Here is a 15,044-nt window from a genome sequence, read left to right as displayed (position 1 = left end):
CAGGACACCTTATCTCATCAAGGTAACACTAACAGCTTGATAATGACCTGGGGATTGAATTAGTACTGTTCTAACAGTATAGTGAACTGAATGGGGGAATTTGATACCAAGTGAAATATTTGCTCTCACAGTCTCTTGTGGTGAGAAGCAACAGAAACTGGGAAAGAACCATGGCCATTTCCAGATCAATGGATCACTTCTATCATTACCCCTATTGAAAATGTTTATCTGAACAAACCATACATTTATAAAACAATTCTTAAGATTTCAAACTAGGAAAACTGGCACAGTGGTTAAACACACAGAAAACATGTTTCTTTTGATTCAGAATCATTACAGATAAGAGTACTTCATCACACTTTTCAGGATTACTGGCTTTAGACGCTGCATTGAGAAATGAAAATGTCATACGGGATGATATCGGTGACAATTGTAGGAATACTCTGTCTACCTGACCAAAATGACTAATTGTTTTCTGGGTTTTATTGTTTTTTATTGTTTTCTGAAAAACAATGCAAAGTCATACTAGAGAAGAAGCCTCATACACAAATCACTGCCTAACTGAGGAGTTCTTTTTAGCTGAAGTACAACCGGTCTTCCAATTCTCAGTTTTCATTCAAAAAGGGAAATCCAATCTATAGCTCTTACAGTTGTAAGAACTTTGAAAATATTAATAGATTTTAATTCATAATAATCAGTTGCTCTATCTGTAAATATCTAGGGATATTTAACTATAAAGTTCCATATATTTCTGTGGGCCTGTAACTGAATTCTGTTTGACATCTAAATATCAGAATGAAGTGATCACTTTTAGTAGAAACATGTTAATACAATTGCTGGATCTATCAGCATATAGTAAGTTCAGAAGTTCATTTTACTCAATTAAGGACTTAAATGTTGGAGTGAAACATAGAGAAGTATTAAACTTTTGGGCCCAAACCTAGAAATTACTGCTAGGAATTTCTGCTTTGGTCCAAATACATCACCTTTGAAACACACAAACTGAGAAGCAAATCCAAACTTCCTGTTCAAAAAAGGTAGAGAGAGAGTGGTATTATCTTTCCTCCATTCAGATTCTTCAAGATTTCCCCTAAACTGCAATTACCATTATATGAAAGTCCTGCCACAAAGGTTAAAAAACTTGGCAAAGGCATGAAATAAATTCAATTATAAATTTCAAAACCACAAAATTACATACAAATGAAAAATATTAAGGTGGCACAGAGATTTGAATATATGCATTAGAATACACGATATATAAAATATGGATCTGGTGTGATAGACAACAATTTCTGAATGACCACAGGAAAGATTAAATAATATGTTTTGTGGTTAGTATCAATGTATAAATGGGCCTTGCTAGAACAAATAAAAAATAAAGGACTTTTCATCCAGAATCACAGTTGAAATACAGTGGAGCTCAATTTAATGTATCAAAACCTTTTTCTAATATTATAAACATTATCAAGATTATAATATTGTCTTTTCATTGTTATTTTTGGAAAAGAGTCTACTACAAATTGTGAATATGTTGTGTAAGAAATATAATTTTATTTGCTAGAATGCAAGCTCATCCTAAATTGATGTCTTGCATTATAAAAGTCTAGCAGTTTTTTGGGGGGGAGCATTAGGTAGCCACTTATTAACAACAACAAAGTCTGTTTTCATTTTTTAAAAAGTAAGACCATTTAGAGAAATGTCAGAAAGGAAGATAAACATTTCTGTATAAGATAGACACGTGTTAACCTGTGAAAGATAGTTTGAGTAGTCAGCAAATCCCTACTGGCACAAACATGAGGAGACACTGGCCAGAAAAATCTGTCTGGTTTTCAGAACGTGTAACACTTCTCTTATCAAGGAAATAAAAATGTCTCTCACCAAAATCTTAGCTGTCACATTAGCATTAAATCAGTGCATGCAAGCAAGCATGGGAAAAGATTTTTAAAGGTTTTCATTGCGAATACCATTTTTCTGGGTGCTTACATAACACTATAGAAAGGGGCCCTGAGCCAAAACATGGTGTATTATGTATTTTTTAGACAGCATGCATTTAGGTATTTATTTCTTTGAATTCCTATACTGAGATAGGTCCTAATCATCACCTTTAAAAGCAAAGCTTCGGTGAAAGCAATGGAACAGAATCCCTAAGAGTGCTCGGTGCAGGGCACACAACACCTAACTTGCAATCTGAGCCTCCTTGCTTGGATTCCCAGTCAGAAAGAAAAAAATCTCCTGGTTCCTTTAAATTCCTTTTAATTAAATTGATTCAAGACAAGCACAGTTTAAAGACAATTTATATTTGGATTAATATCTGGTTTCATGTATTTCCATGAGAAAACATGAGTATTCCCACATAGTCATTTCTCCATCTTTCCTTTATGCTATTGTAAAAGAACTAGATACACTACTGAGAGACTGATGAAACTGAAATATTTGCATTTCCAAAGAACAGCTCCACAACAGCTATCATACAGGTACTTAAAAAGGTAAACATCAGGACTGGTCAGGAAAGGAAAAACTGTGAGTCAGAAAAAAGGCCTTTAAAAAGTGACAAAGGAGTTGAAAGAAAAAGGAAACAAAAGAACAAATGCTAATAGAGTCAGATCCAAAATGAAGATGTATGGAAACAAGATGGAAGAATGTGGAGTATCTTTTTAAAAGAAAAGAGACAGTATAATTGCCTGGAAACTATAGATTAATGTATCAGATTAAAAAGGAAGAATAACCTACTATCTATCCAAACCAGGCCAAACCAGATAGGTAGGAGTGAGCCTAATCCACACTTTCATTAGGGCCACCAAATAAGCATGAGTAAAAATCACATCAAGTGTGTCTCCAAAGCATGCATGGAAAACAATAAATTAAATTGTTCCTACATATTGGCATTTTTTCAACAAAAAAATTCAAATGTCACTAATTTTGTCATTGAACTTTTTAAATATTTTTGTCACCTCTGAAGACAGAAAGAAACAGTTTATCCTTCTCAAGTAAGAACAAAATAGTATTTCACAGAAATAGCAAATCATATATTTAATAAAATTTAAAACTAGAATAAAAGATATACAATTTTTAGAAAACATTAAGCAGCTCTGTGTGTTAGCAATCTTATTCCTACAGGTACTTTGAATCAACATCTCCTTTGCATTTCAGCCATAGGTGTTAAGAGTTCAGTACCTCTGCAAACAGGTGTGAGTCACTAATGGTAACTGGAGCTAAATGCATCTTAATGATTAAAATCTTAATGATTTTTTAAATTGTTATTTATTAAAAAAAATAAAAAATCCAATAGCACGATATGGAACAACATTAAGGTAGACAGGACTGTTCTTAACCATCACTAGACTATAAGAAAGAATTAGTAGAAGACTCCCATAGAGTCTAAGATCAGATCTGAACAGAAAAGCGCTTGATGACACTGAAAGCTGGATGGCATACCGCAATTGGAACAGCAGTACTGAGAACATGCTTGTCTGATTTACTTTACAAAACCAAGCTTTCAACACACACATTCAAACATTACATATTGAACGTAACTAGATTTGATTTGGATCTATTTGAAGTTTAATGCTGCAGTCTCCTATATATAGAAGCAGTAAGCTAGCTACTGGATGAACTAATTTTGCCTGAGAAAGGGAGAAGGATACTTCAACACTGGAAAGACAGAGAAGATTCTAATACAAGAGGAGGATAAAAATTTCATCAACACTTCACATGTGGCAGCTGCGGAGTTCAATAAGAAGCAACACTTGCAGCAAGTGCGCTGGTCTATCTACTTTATTCCACTATATCAACAAGTATTTTCAATATTTCTGAGTAATTAAGACAGGATACATCTTGATTTTCTATGTATACGTCTATATGACATAAAACCACAATAAAGATTTAGGAGGAGAATTAATACCTTAATGCATCACTCCAAAACAGGACATTTATAAATGTAAGTAGGGAAATTCAGCATGTAGTGTAAAAAAACATTTGTTTTCATCTTTTATTTTTCTGAAGTAACCAAAGAACTTTCTTATTTTTTTTAATTCTAGGGCAGTTCCAGTTAGTTTCTGATTCTCTCTTTCATAGGGGTATCTATTTCATAACTGTTAAAATTTATTCTATTTTACCCACTATTATATTCCAAATTTTAATTAATTTTAGTGTGAAAAATAAATAAGAATACTTAGACAACGTAATCTGTAAAGCTCAACAGTTTTAAAGGGAACACTAATTGTGTTATTTCCATTTTAGGAAGGGAAACAATAAAGAAGTGCAGAGGTTAAGTGATTTGCCCAATGTCATATATATCAGTAGAACAGAAGTCAGAAGTTCGTAGATCAACTGACTTCTTATTAATTAACATTGCATTGACATATTTAGTAAAACTACAGGTAAAGATTGCTTGCTGTGTAATAATGTATGTAGCCTAATAACTCTCAGTGGGAATATCCACTTGAAGGAGAAGGGAAGCAATGAGAAAATTAATAGTAACAAATCACTAGGTAAGATAGTATTCACTCAAGATTTATTAGAGAATTTACAGGTGAAACAACTTATTGACTATTGATGTTGCATTCTCTCTCACCTAAAATTGCGAAGGTACTGAGAGCTAGAAAATGTAAAATGCAGTGAAAATAAATTTGATTAAAAAGTTAAATAGCAGTTGTAAACAAAGACAGTCTGTGTGACTAAGTCCATATTAGGCAAGTTAGTAGAAACTGTAATAGAAAACTGGAGTGGACCTTGGATAAATATGCTATACTTTGGAAGGGTAAAGATGGCTTTTGGAAAGGAAATTCCTACTTTGCAGACCTAATGAAGTACTTTGTGTTGCTGAACAGACACATGAATACTAATGATTTGGTTGCCTGGAGCTGCTTAGTTGGAGTCTATCCTGGATTTACAAAAGGCTTTTGCTTAGGTTTCTCAACAAAACCATTAAAAAAAGGTCTACTAAAAAAAGTAACTGGATAAGAAGGCAGGCATGTATAACATACTTTAAAGGCCAAGTAGTAGCAAGTTAGGAGTAAATATCTAGTTCCTGCAAATTGAGAGACATTGCCTTCAGACTTTTTGCAAAGACCTTTTCTATGGCTTGTGCTGTTCAACATTCATAAATGATCTAGGAAACAGCATGAGAGTTGGCGAAGAATGTTCCTGATCAGAATTATATGGGATAGTCAGGAAAAAGACAGACAATGTAGAATTCCAGAAATTACTTACAAGACTGAGTGACAAGGCAGTACCATGGCAGATTAAATGCCCTGTAAATAAATGTAAAGTGATGCACAAGGGAAGGGCGGGGGAGGGAGAGAGATGGAGGTGGGGAACTTAACATTGCATATAACATAGTGGGCTGGGAGCTGACAATTTGTGGAGAAATGAGCCAATAGTTGCATAACTGTTCAATGTCAGTATTCAGTAAGAAACTGAGAAGAAAATCTGTGGGAATAATTTTGAAACAGTATAAACCTAGGAACCTTTCATACTTTGAAAACTGCAAAACCCAAAAAGGGGTATCAAAGATGATCAACAGCTTCTGTACAGTAGCAGAGTAGGATACTTAACTTGAAAATAAGATCTTCAAAGAAGGATGTAGATGAGACTCTCAATTGGTGGCAAAGAGGGAATGGATAAGTGTTAACTGTTTACTGTTTTTCCAGCTCAATCAAATCCAATGCAATACTGACTCAAATGAAGCTAAAAGAAGTCACAATAAAAATAAATAAAAGATTAGTTCTTAATGCATAAAATGAACAGGGTAGCAGACCCATGCAGAATCATTGTTAAAGCGCACTATTCTAGGGTTTAAATAGGTTTATGGGACTAGATTAAGGGAAGAGAAAGCCAATAAAATCTTAATCGTTGGAAACCATATACGTGTGACGAAATATCTTTGGCTAAAACTGTTGGTGGCTGGGGAATGTTTGGAAACTTATCATCTTATTCCTACCTTTCTGTGGGCATTAATAATCTCTGTCCAGAGACAGGACACCAGACAGACAATTCTTATCCTAATCCAATATGGCTATTTTTCTTCTGCTATGTTTCCTCTACTCACTATTTTTATGTAGCTCCCTGAAGCAGGCACAGATGCCTTTGAGTCACCTAATTGTGTTGATGTGTGATATATGGAAAATACTTGGTTCTCAGTTTTGGATTAGTCTTGGAGGGTAGAATGGAAGAAAAATCATAAAACATAGGTTCTACAGTGCTTCACACAGGTCTTCTTTATCAGATAAGATCTGAAGCATCAGAAATTTTTCATGGTTTGGGATAGTTAGACAGTTTTTTTGCACCATCATGGCCACGAAGTATCTTGCCTCAAATGCTAAATTATAAGTGGATCAGTAGACAAGTGCAAACGTGGAATCTCTCTGAAAAGTTAACAAGTCTTTCAATGCGAACTGCCCTTTGCCATTGCTGAATACCTCTTGGCAACAATCAGAATACCAATCAGATTAAACACAACTTGCTTTAAAGCTTTCCAAATGAAACAACATGGCTTTATAAAATCATTGAGTAGTAAGGCTCCATTTAATATGTACATTAATTATTGCTGAATTATAATGGTGTTCCTAAAAAGATGTATAATGTTCACACTAACACTAAATTAATTCATTATGATCAGTGTAATTACAATGAATACTAACTAAATTAATAGAAGTTAGACACGTTAGAAAAAGTGTCACCCATTTACTTGACATGTTCCAAGTGTAATATATTTGGGTACTGCATTTGTAAGAGTAGTGTGAATAGTTTTAATAGCAATGTGAAGCAGTGTGTTTAGCAGAGTTTTTTTTAGTATCATTGAAAAACTAATGATTTTTTTGTATGTTGTTTTCTTATAAATATACACAAAATACATGTATTACCTCAATTGCATAAAAATAACAAGGCTTCAAATCAGTCTGATGTTTCTGTTTGCATGTAGTTCCACTGTATATACATATAAAATATAAAATCCTAAACGTATAGTCAGAAAACTAAGTAGCTGGGAAACAGACTATATATGCTGCTGTGCCCCAGTTCTGCTCTCCAGTATTCATTCTGGTATGCACTCTACAGATCAACCATGTAAGAGACTTGGAATACAGTATTTCCAGGCAGAGCCTGATGTCAGGTGGTATGTTTAGCATGCTTCTGCATTTATATTTCTTGACCTGTTGGCCTAAGCCTTACATAAACTATTCTTGCCTATGGCAAAAGAAATCTGTCTTGGGGATTGTACCTGTAGCCACATGCCAGATGTCTCATGGGCTCTTATAGAGTATTAATTGTGCACCAGTTTTCAAGAAATAACCTAGTTTTATCCATAAGATTTTAGCAGATTCGGAAGAATAAAATGTGAATCTTAATTCAACGGGAGAAACAAAGAGAGTTACTTACAATGCACATTTCAATCAAGGGAATAAAATTTTGCTGCCAGCTGTGAAAGCAAACAAAGCAAAATGAACATAATTTCACATAACCCACAGAATTATGGAAATTTTATGTACAACTTCACAGAGTATAATTAGATGTTATTTTACTAATAGACAACTAAAATATTATCATACTTTTTCTTCAACTACTTTGATTCAGAGGTAAGATCATCTACTAGATACCTTCTTGCCTCTTTTGCATTGACATATCTAATACAGCATAAACTGTAGCTAGAAATCATTCACTGCTTTGTCCAAAGAGAAAAATCAGTGAATTAGTAGGGCAAACGAGGATTGAAAATGCTGCCAAACACTTGACAAAGCATCGAAACACAGCTTGATTCTTTGTTCACACAACAGAAGAGATGAAGAAAAAAAAGTATCGTCCTTTAACTTTTCTTGTACTTTCTTGTATTGTATTTCAGAGGAAGATGAACTGTAGCCTCCCGGCAATCGCTAATGCAGTGTTTGTATTCTGTGTTGAGATTATCCACTTGGGTGCTGCACTGAAGCTGCCTGGGCTATTTTGACACTGCATCCAGATGCTCCAATTTTGCTTCGGTGACTCAGAGCAGAGGCAAAATGCCTTAAAGCAATGTTCAAAGGGTTAGATCTTGATGAACAATTAAAGTACTCAGAGGAAGTGTTTCGAAACATCTCTGGTGCTGAAGTGACTTAAGTGGCCTTGGTGTGACACCCAGGCGGGGGATATGTAGTAGAAAGATTCAGTTCTACTCTACATAGCTATGCTTCAGGAGATTGTGGATTTTTATAGGAAAAGTAAAAATAATTTAAAAAGAAAAGAAAAAAAACCCCATGATTTTAACTGCAGTATATCAATTCTACAAAGAGTGAACATTTGTCTGCCTTGTATAAACCAAATTAAAACATCATTAGAAATATTTTATTAAAAGTTGCACTTGTCATATATTTCCAGTTCCTTGTTTGGGACCTAAATAATTTACTGTTTGAGCAAGAACATAAACCCAAACTTTCTAATTATTTTTTGTGAATGAAGGGACATCCCATAGACTGTAAGCATAATTTCACACAAAATAAATATGTACTTCAGTAGTCCATATCTGAAACCTTAAGCACTGAGCATTATTATTCCAATTGGTAAATATTTACGGATTTTGAAAATCATTTTGCAAAGCATCGTTCATGTAATTGGCGATTAACTATATCTACTAAATAACATAAAGACAGGCAGAAAAATAACTAAGGCTTCAGTACAGGCTTGACTCAAGAAGACAGAGGCCCTGAAGCAGAAAGCTCGAGGCATCTGATCATCTAATACATACTAAGTCAACCACCACATGTTTAAAAGCTTGCTTACTAATGAAGAACATAAAGAACTGCAATTTCATATGTGCTCAACATAAATGCATTGTGAAGAAAGCAGGCTTTATGTTAATTAGGTTAATTTAAATAAAATATTTCTTAGTTTACATTCTTAAATTTTGCTTGTTTTTGAGGAAAATAAGCCAGGACAGGGTCACATGTTTGCAAGTTTCAGTTTTGGGTTTTTTGGGTGGTTGTGGGATTGTTTTTTTTTTTTTTTTTCTTTCTTTCTCAGATTTTTCCAAATATTAATTTTAGTCTTCTGATACCAGCTAAAATAAAGAAAACAATTTCAGGGGGCAAGCGTTGTTGAAGATTTTATCTCAATGATAGCACAGTATTTAAGTTGAGGGAAGCAGATTTGATACAGAATACATACTGTGTACCAGGGGGGAGTTAACCATGGGAAATCCTGAAAGAGACATGCTGAGATAACTGAGGGATATCCTGAAAGACATTTTCTAAAAAAAAAAAAAAAATAATCACTGCAACAATTCACTTTTTGATCCTTCCAGCACCTTCTCCTGCTCTGTTCCTGTTAACTTTGCGTCTGGTTGCTGCTGCCAGTTAGCTCCCCAGCTGTGCTGGATAGGCACTACAGAAGAAACACACCCCTGTTCGCGTGCCCTGCTGGTTTCAGACATGTTACAGGTTTCTTCAAACCCTGAAGTCTGTTCAGAAGTTGCCCATGTACCAATGCTTCATATCTGGATTTAGTTTATAAGAATGGATATTCACCTTAGAGATTTATATCTTGGGTGCTTATTTTGTATACTGCTAACTACGTGGGGGTTTTTTTCTCATTTTGTGAAATCTATAAAGGTAAGATTCTTACATAAGAAACAACATACAGAACATGTCTAAGAATTATTATTACACGGTTTTATTACCATTTTTCTTATATGCTGTTCAATTCTAAGGGGGTGGGAGTTGGAGGAAAGAAATAAAGATTGATTATTTGCATTTTATGATTGTTTTCACCCCTGTAGTTCAGAAAACATTTTCATATAAATAGCATTTAATAAAAAAAAGCACCAGCAACACAACAGATCTGTTAGATACTTCATAAAAATCTTGCAATTTAAAGTGAGAGCACCAGAGCTGCCTAAATGCCTGCTATGGTATATCTGCCCTCCACAGCAGATCTGGGTATCTAGGACGCTAAATGTGCAAAGACTGTTCCCTTCCCCCATGAAATGCACAGCGGATCTCTGTGAATACATGTAATCAGAAAAGAACTTCTTCATTTTCCCAGGTAAAATTCTGAAACTGAGAGCTGAAAAAACAAATTTATGAAGTTTTAGTAAGCTCTTTGGATTATGTCTTGATCTTTCACTTGTTTATCTCCTGGAGATGAAAATACGTTATGTTCTTGACCATCTGTTCACTGATTTAAAGCAAAAGATAGGTTGGGAAATAAAGATTAAACCCAAGCTCTCTTTATAGTTAGGGGATGGCACACTACTATTCTTATTCCTTTACTACAGCCCTAAAGGAAGGGATGACCATTCACTGAATTAAGACTCAGGAACTCTGGGTTTCACAACTGGTATCAGCAAATCTGCTGTGTGACTCCGGGCAGGTTTGCAATATTTAACAACTTGTTCTGTATCTACACACTACTGAGACATTTTCCTGCAAGTGATCAATAGGTGACCTTTGCCCGAAATACTTTGTTGGCTTTTTTTCCCCTTCCTTATCAAAATTTTAATCTATACTTTATTTTGGCTTTTCCTCACATTCTTTGGCAGTGTAAGCGGTAGAGAAATACGACTCACTATTCATAAACAGGCACTGTTGGTTTTGTATTGGTCTTTGTCTCTGAATTTAAATGAGCACTCTCGTGGCTAGCAAGTTCTACTAGACCTTCTTAATGAAAGCATGCTAGTTCAGTGCAGGTTCTTGAATTAAGAAGTGTTAGGAAACACGGAAGCATATGCAGCAGGGCTTTGTGTATTAATAATTTTTCCAGTTTGATTTTAAAGGGGTATTATAAGTCAGTCGTCTTCCTCCTCTGCCACTCCCACACCCCAATTTAACTAAAATTTTGCATTTACAACCAAAGAAAACCATACTTTGATTTCATTTGCGACTGACAGAAATATTCAGGAAATATTTAGGAAAAAAAAACTGTGGAGAAGAATTACCCTTCACTACTCCTAAAATTAGTGTCATTGTCCAATCATTAATACACTTGCCAGAGACATAGGCAACCCTGCAGAAGCTATTTAAACACACACATAAGTAACTGGAAATGAAAGATTAGGTTTACACACTCTTTGTAAATCATTCATGGAAATAGACACACACACACACCCCCCCTTCATGTATTCAATAGCTCTGCGGTTAGGGCCTCATCTGATACACAATGTGGGACAATCAGGTTCAAGACCCTCTTTGTCTGCATGTTCTTGAACCCACATTTTCACTTTCCCAGAAGAATTCTTAAACCAGTGAGAAATCTATAATTGGCTTCTCTTGATCCCCATGGAAAAAAGCTGTTCTGCATGGATTATTTAAATACTAAGTCAAAGAGAGAGAATGACTCTTTGGTCTGGTGGTTAAAGCGTTCACTTGGGAGGCACACAGCTAGGTCAAAGAAGCAGTTCAGATAGCTCAGGTGAGGGCACAGTGCTGCAGCATAGCTGGTGGTTAGGTGATTTCCCTAGAAGGTAGAAAATAAGGGTTTAAATCCCAGTCGGGGGGAAGGAGTTGAAACCTAGTCTTGTATATATAGCGGTTATGGCGTAAAAAAATGTATGGTGAGTTCCTCAGCTTTGTGCGGGTAGAAGTGAGTGGGTTGGAAAGAGGAAGACAATGAGGAGAAACTGTTGTCATCCCCTCACTTCTAGCTTTGTGAATCTATTCCCTCTTACAAAAAGAAAAACTAAAGTCATTCTAATTCAGTTTGAATTTTGAAAAAAATTAGATTGACAATTTCTTTAAGTTTTAATTATCAATTTCTTTACCAGAAATATATTCAGATATTTGATGTGAAAGCACTTGGTCTTCCATGCAGGTTCAGATTAGACTGGCAATTAAAAATTGGATTAAATTCTTTTGCATATATTAAGCTGCTTCCCCATCCCCCCCTCCCCTTTTTTTTTTTTTTTTTGGCTCATGAATTTGAACTTTCTGTTAATATATGTTTGTAATATACACTACTAACCCTTGTGGAGCTAGGATTGACTGCCATTTAAGAACTATTTTACAGATTACGTTCTCAGAACTCATGGGGCAAAAGGGAGATATTACAGCAGCTCTATCAACTTAACATTTCAAATTGTGCAGGGTATATTCATCATACTTTTTAGTAAACGAGAAAGGAATGGTCACACTTTCATTTTTGGAGATCGTCTTTGGACATAAAGAAGTCAGTATAGTTCATCTGGCAATATTAGCTTGGATTTCTATGATCTTATCATTGTAAGCCTCCTATTCTAATGCAGTACTTTATATTTCATTTATTATGTGTTGCCTCCAAACACACCAAGTCTGTTTTATGAAAAAAATATCACTGTACTGAATAACAGAAAAGTGTACCTGAGTTCCCTACTACTTGCCCAGCACTGACCTGTGAATTCATTTGATTTCCTGAAGATTAAATACAGATTATCTTTTGTTGCTGTCTAAATTTAAACAAAAAAAAAATCACTTACGGTATTTAAATGTGTTTGTTTTTTTTTTTTTTTTCTTTCATTGTCACTATTTCACTCCTAAAACATTCAAGGTTTTTTTTTTTTCTGACAGCATTCAGAAGCTCCAGGGATATCAATGACAAGTTAACTGGATGTAAATCTTTCAAACAGAAAGTGGGTTTAAACAGCAAAAGGCTGGTAAATCTGAAATGTTAAGCTAGAAATACAGCATGACTTTGGATAAAGGAGTGTTTTCAGCTTAATAATGTTACTTCAATAATTTCTGATTTGCTTATTATATAAACGTTAAGTAATCATTCTTAGGCCACTGTTATATAGTATTATTGCCTGCTGGTCTCTGCCTCTATATAGCACACACATTCACTATTCAGTTCTTAAAAAGAATGTCAGAACATGCTGCTGCTTTCATATAGTGCTTGGTTTTCCTTATTTTTTCAAAATATGAGTGCATGCAAAACCAGTACAATCTTCCATTTTGCCTGCTAATAACATGGGTAAATTACTTTTTCCAGTCTAGCTTTTTGCAAATGAACATGCTTATTTGCATATTTTTTTTTTTTTTTATCATGGGAAATCTAATATTTTATGCTTTCCATGTTCCGTTCTCCCACCAACATTCCCAAAAAAGTTAAACTTCTTTTCCAGTTAAGGAAGTTCATGCGTTTTTCAATTCAAATTTCTCAGGGGAGGAAAAAGAATGTTTTAGTGCAGGAAATTCCTAATTTTTAATTGACTCCAATAAAAACACAGTCACCTTAATACTATTCTGCTTTGATATGAATATTTAAGATCTGTAATGGAAAATGAAGAATTATTGCTAAATGGTGTATACTAATAAAATTTATGTTGTTTGTATCTCAAATACGTTCATGGGGTAAATATTCAATGAAAACCAGTTGGAACTATGGGGAAGTTCATCCTCATATGACAAACAGATGGAGCAAGTGTCAGTATCAATAACAGTGGAGTCTGTTATTTAGGTTTTAAAGGTTATTGTAACAGGTCACTGACTACCGATAAACACACAGTGATCTAGAGGTGCTTTCACATAAACAATAACCTGACACATTTGTAGAATTTTGCCTGTGAACTATATGACAAATATTTCAGAAAAGAAAAATATGGCCTAATGGGCTGAAACTATTTTTTTGTTATTGATTAAAGCATAGAAAAAAAATCCTAAAAAACCATTTCTTATGATGTTATTCAGAAATACTCATAAAATGATAATATGTTAGTGCATTCAATAGATAGGCAAAATGGAAAAAGATTCAAGTTTCACTTACTACTTTCATGAAAAAAAAATATTTGGATTTGTATTAGTTAAATTTAGAAATGTAATTTTCCAAAAGCACCATATGATTTTCCTGCCTGCTCACTACTGAATGCTAATTCACCTTAAAGTGCTTTAATTTCACCATCACAGAGAAGGAAGCACTAATGGAAAACTAAATGCAGGCCAATGCAGCTTCCATCATAGAAGAGGAATTTTATCATTAAATCCTCTACGATCAGGATTGGGTGCATGAGTTTATCAGAAACAACAACAACAAAAAAAACCCAACCAAAGAAACCCACACACAACAGAAATCACATCTACAACACTGATGCAGACTAGTTTCATCACTTAACACAATAAAATACTCTACTGCTTTTGTCGGCTTTGAATTTTGAAATAGGAAAGGACAACACAAAAGTTTATGGCTCAGTATGACAATATGCAACCTTTTCTTGGTAGAAATTACTTCAGAAACAATACAGTGAATTTTAGTGACTAAAAAATAATTAGAGAAAAATAATTAAGAAGTGAAAGTTTATATGATAAGTAGCTTGGTCCTACATTGCACCATACTTTTGTCCAAAATTGTTCACTACTTTATATAACAACAGAAAAGTAACTAAATTGTTTCTGGGTTATTGGTCTTTTAATCTTGTATATTAATTCAGGTAATGTACCACTACAACTAGCTTCCATTTAATTATTTTTATTTATGTATCATTAAACTCAATTTTCATTACTTTTGTTGCTAAGAAAAAAAAAAAAGGAATGATCCACTGTATTTCTGTTGTCATCTCATTTACAGTCCTCACAAGACCCCTTTTTTTACTGAGGAGAGAATCTTTCACAATCTTTAACGTCGGTTTTTATTTCTTTAATTAGGAATTTCTATCGGGACCTTTTCAGTGAACTCTTCACATTTTAATATACTTCTGCTTCACTAGTCTAGCTGATTGTTTCAGGGTTTGTGCAGAACATTCCTGATCTGCAAGAAAGCTGCTTTCAAGGTCGTTCATATTCTGCCATAATCCCCTGGTAATTACAAAGGCTCTCTTTGCAACAATAAGCAAGTCTGAGAGGAGTTCTATGGCTCCACATCACACATTAAATTGTACTTGGACATTTCAGCTAAATTTGCTTCCCTTGAGCCTCAAACTTGCATACAAAATCTCTGCGATGCCAAAACACAAGAACTGAAAAGTTATGATGACAGTAGCTGTGTCTATACAAAGCATTGATTAAATGAAATACAAAACACAGCTTGGATAAAGGCTTTACTTTAGGAGCAGATAAGTCCTCATTAGAAAAGCAAAGTTGACAGAGCTTAAAAACACTTATTTTTATGGCTGA

General features: G+C 34.4%; 1 long non-coding RNA gene across 2 annotated transcripts in view; it reads right to left on the bottom strand.

Moving 5' to 3' along the window:
* Positions 1-15,044, bottom strand: part of LOC114017579 (uncharacterized) — a 631,873-nt gene that overhangs the window by 152,967 nt on the left and 463,862 nt on the right. The window contains exon 5 of one of the 2 annotated variants that reach the window (XR_008730720.1): positions 7,378-7,417. The exons of the other annotated variant lie outside the window; for it this stretch is intronic. This is a non-coding gene — a long non-coding RNA (uncharacterized LOC114017579). The remainder of the gene's footprint in view (positions 1-7,377; positions 7,418-15,044) is intronic. 2 annotated transcript variants of the gene reach the window in all.

The sequence above is a fragment of the Falco cherrug genome, chromosome 1, assembly GCF_023634085.1.
Source record: "Falco cherrug isolate bFalChe1 chromosome 1, bFalChe1.pri, whole genome shotgun sequence".
Taxonomy (NCBI): Eukaryota; Metazoa; Chordata; class Aves; order Falconiformes; family Falconidae; genus Falco; species Falco cherrug.
This window is presented reverse-complemented; position numbering and strand designations above follow the sequence as displayed.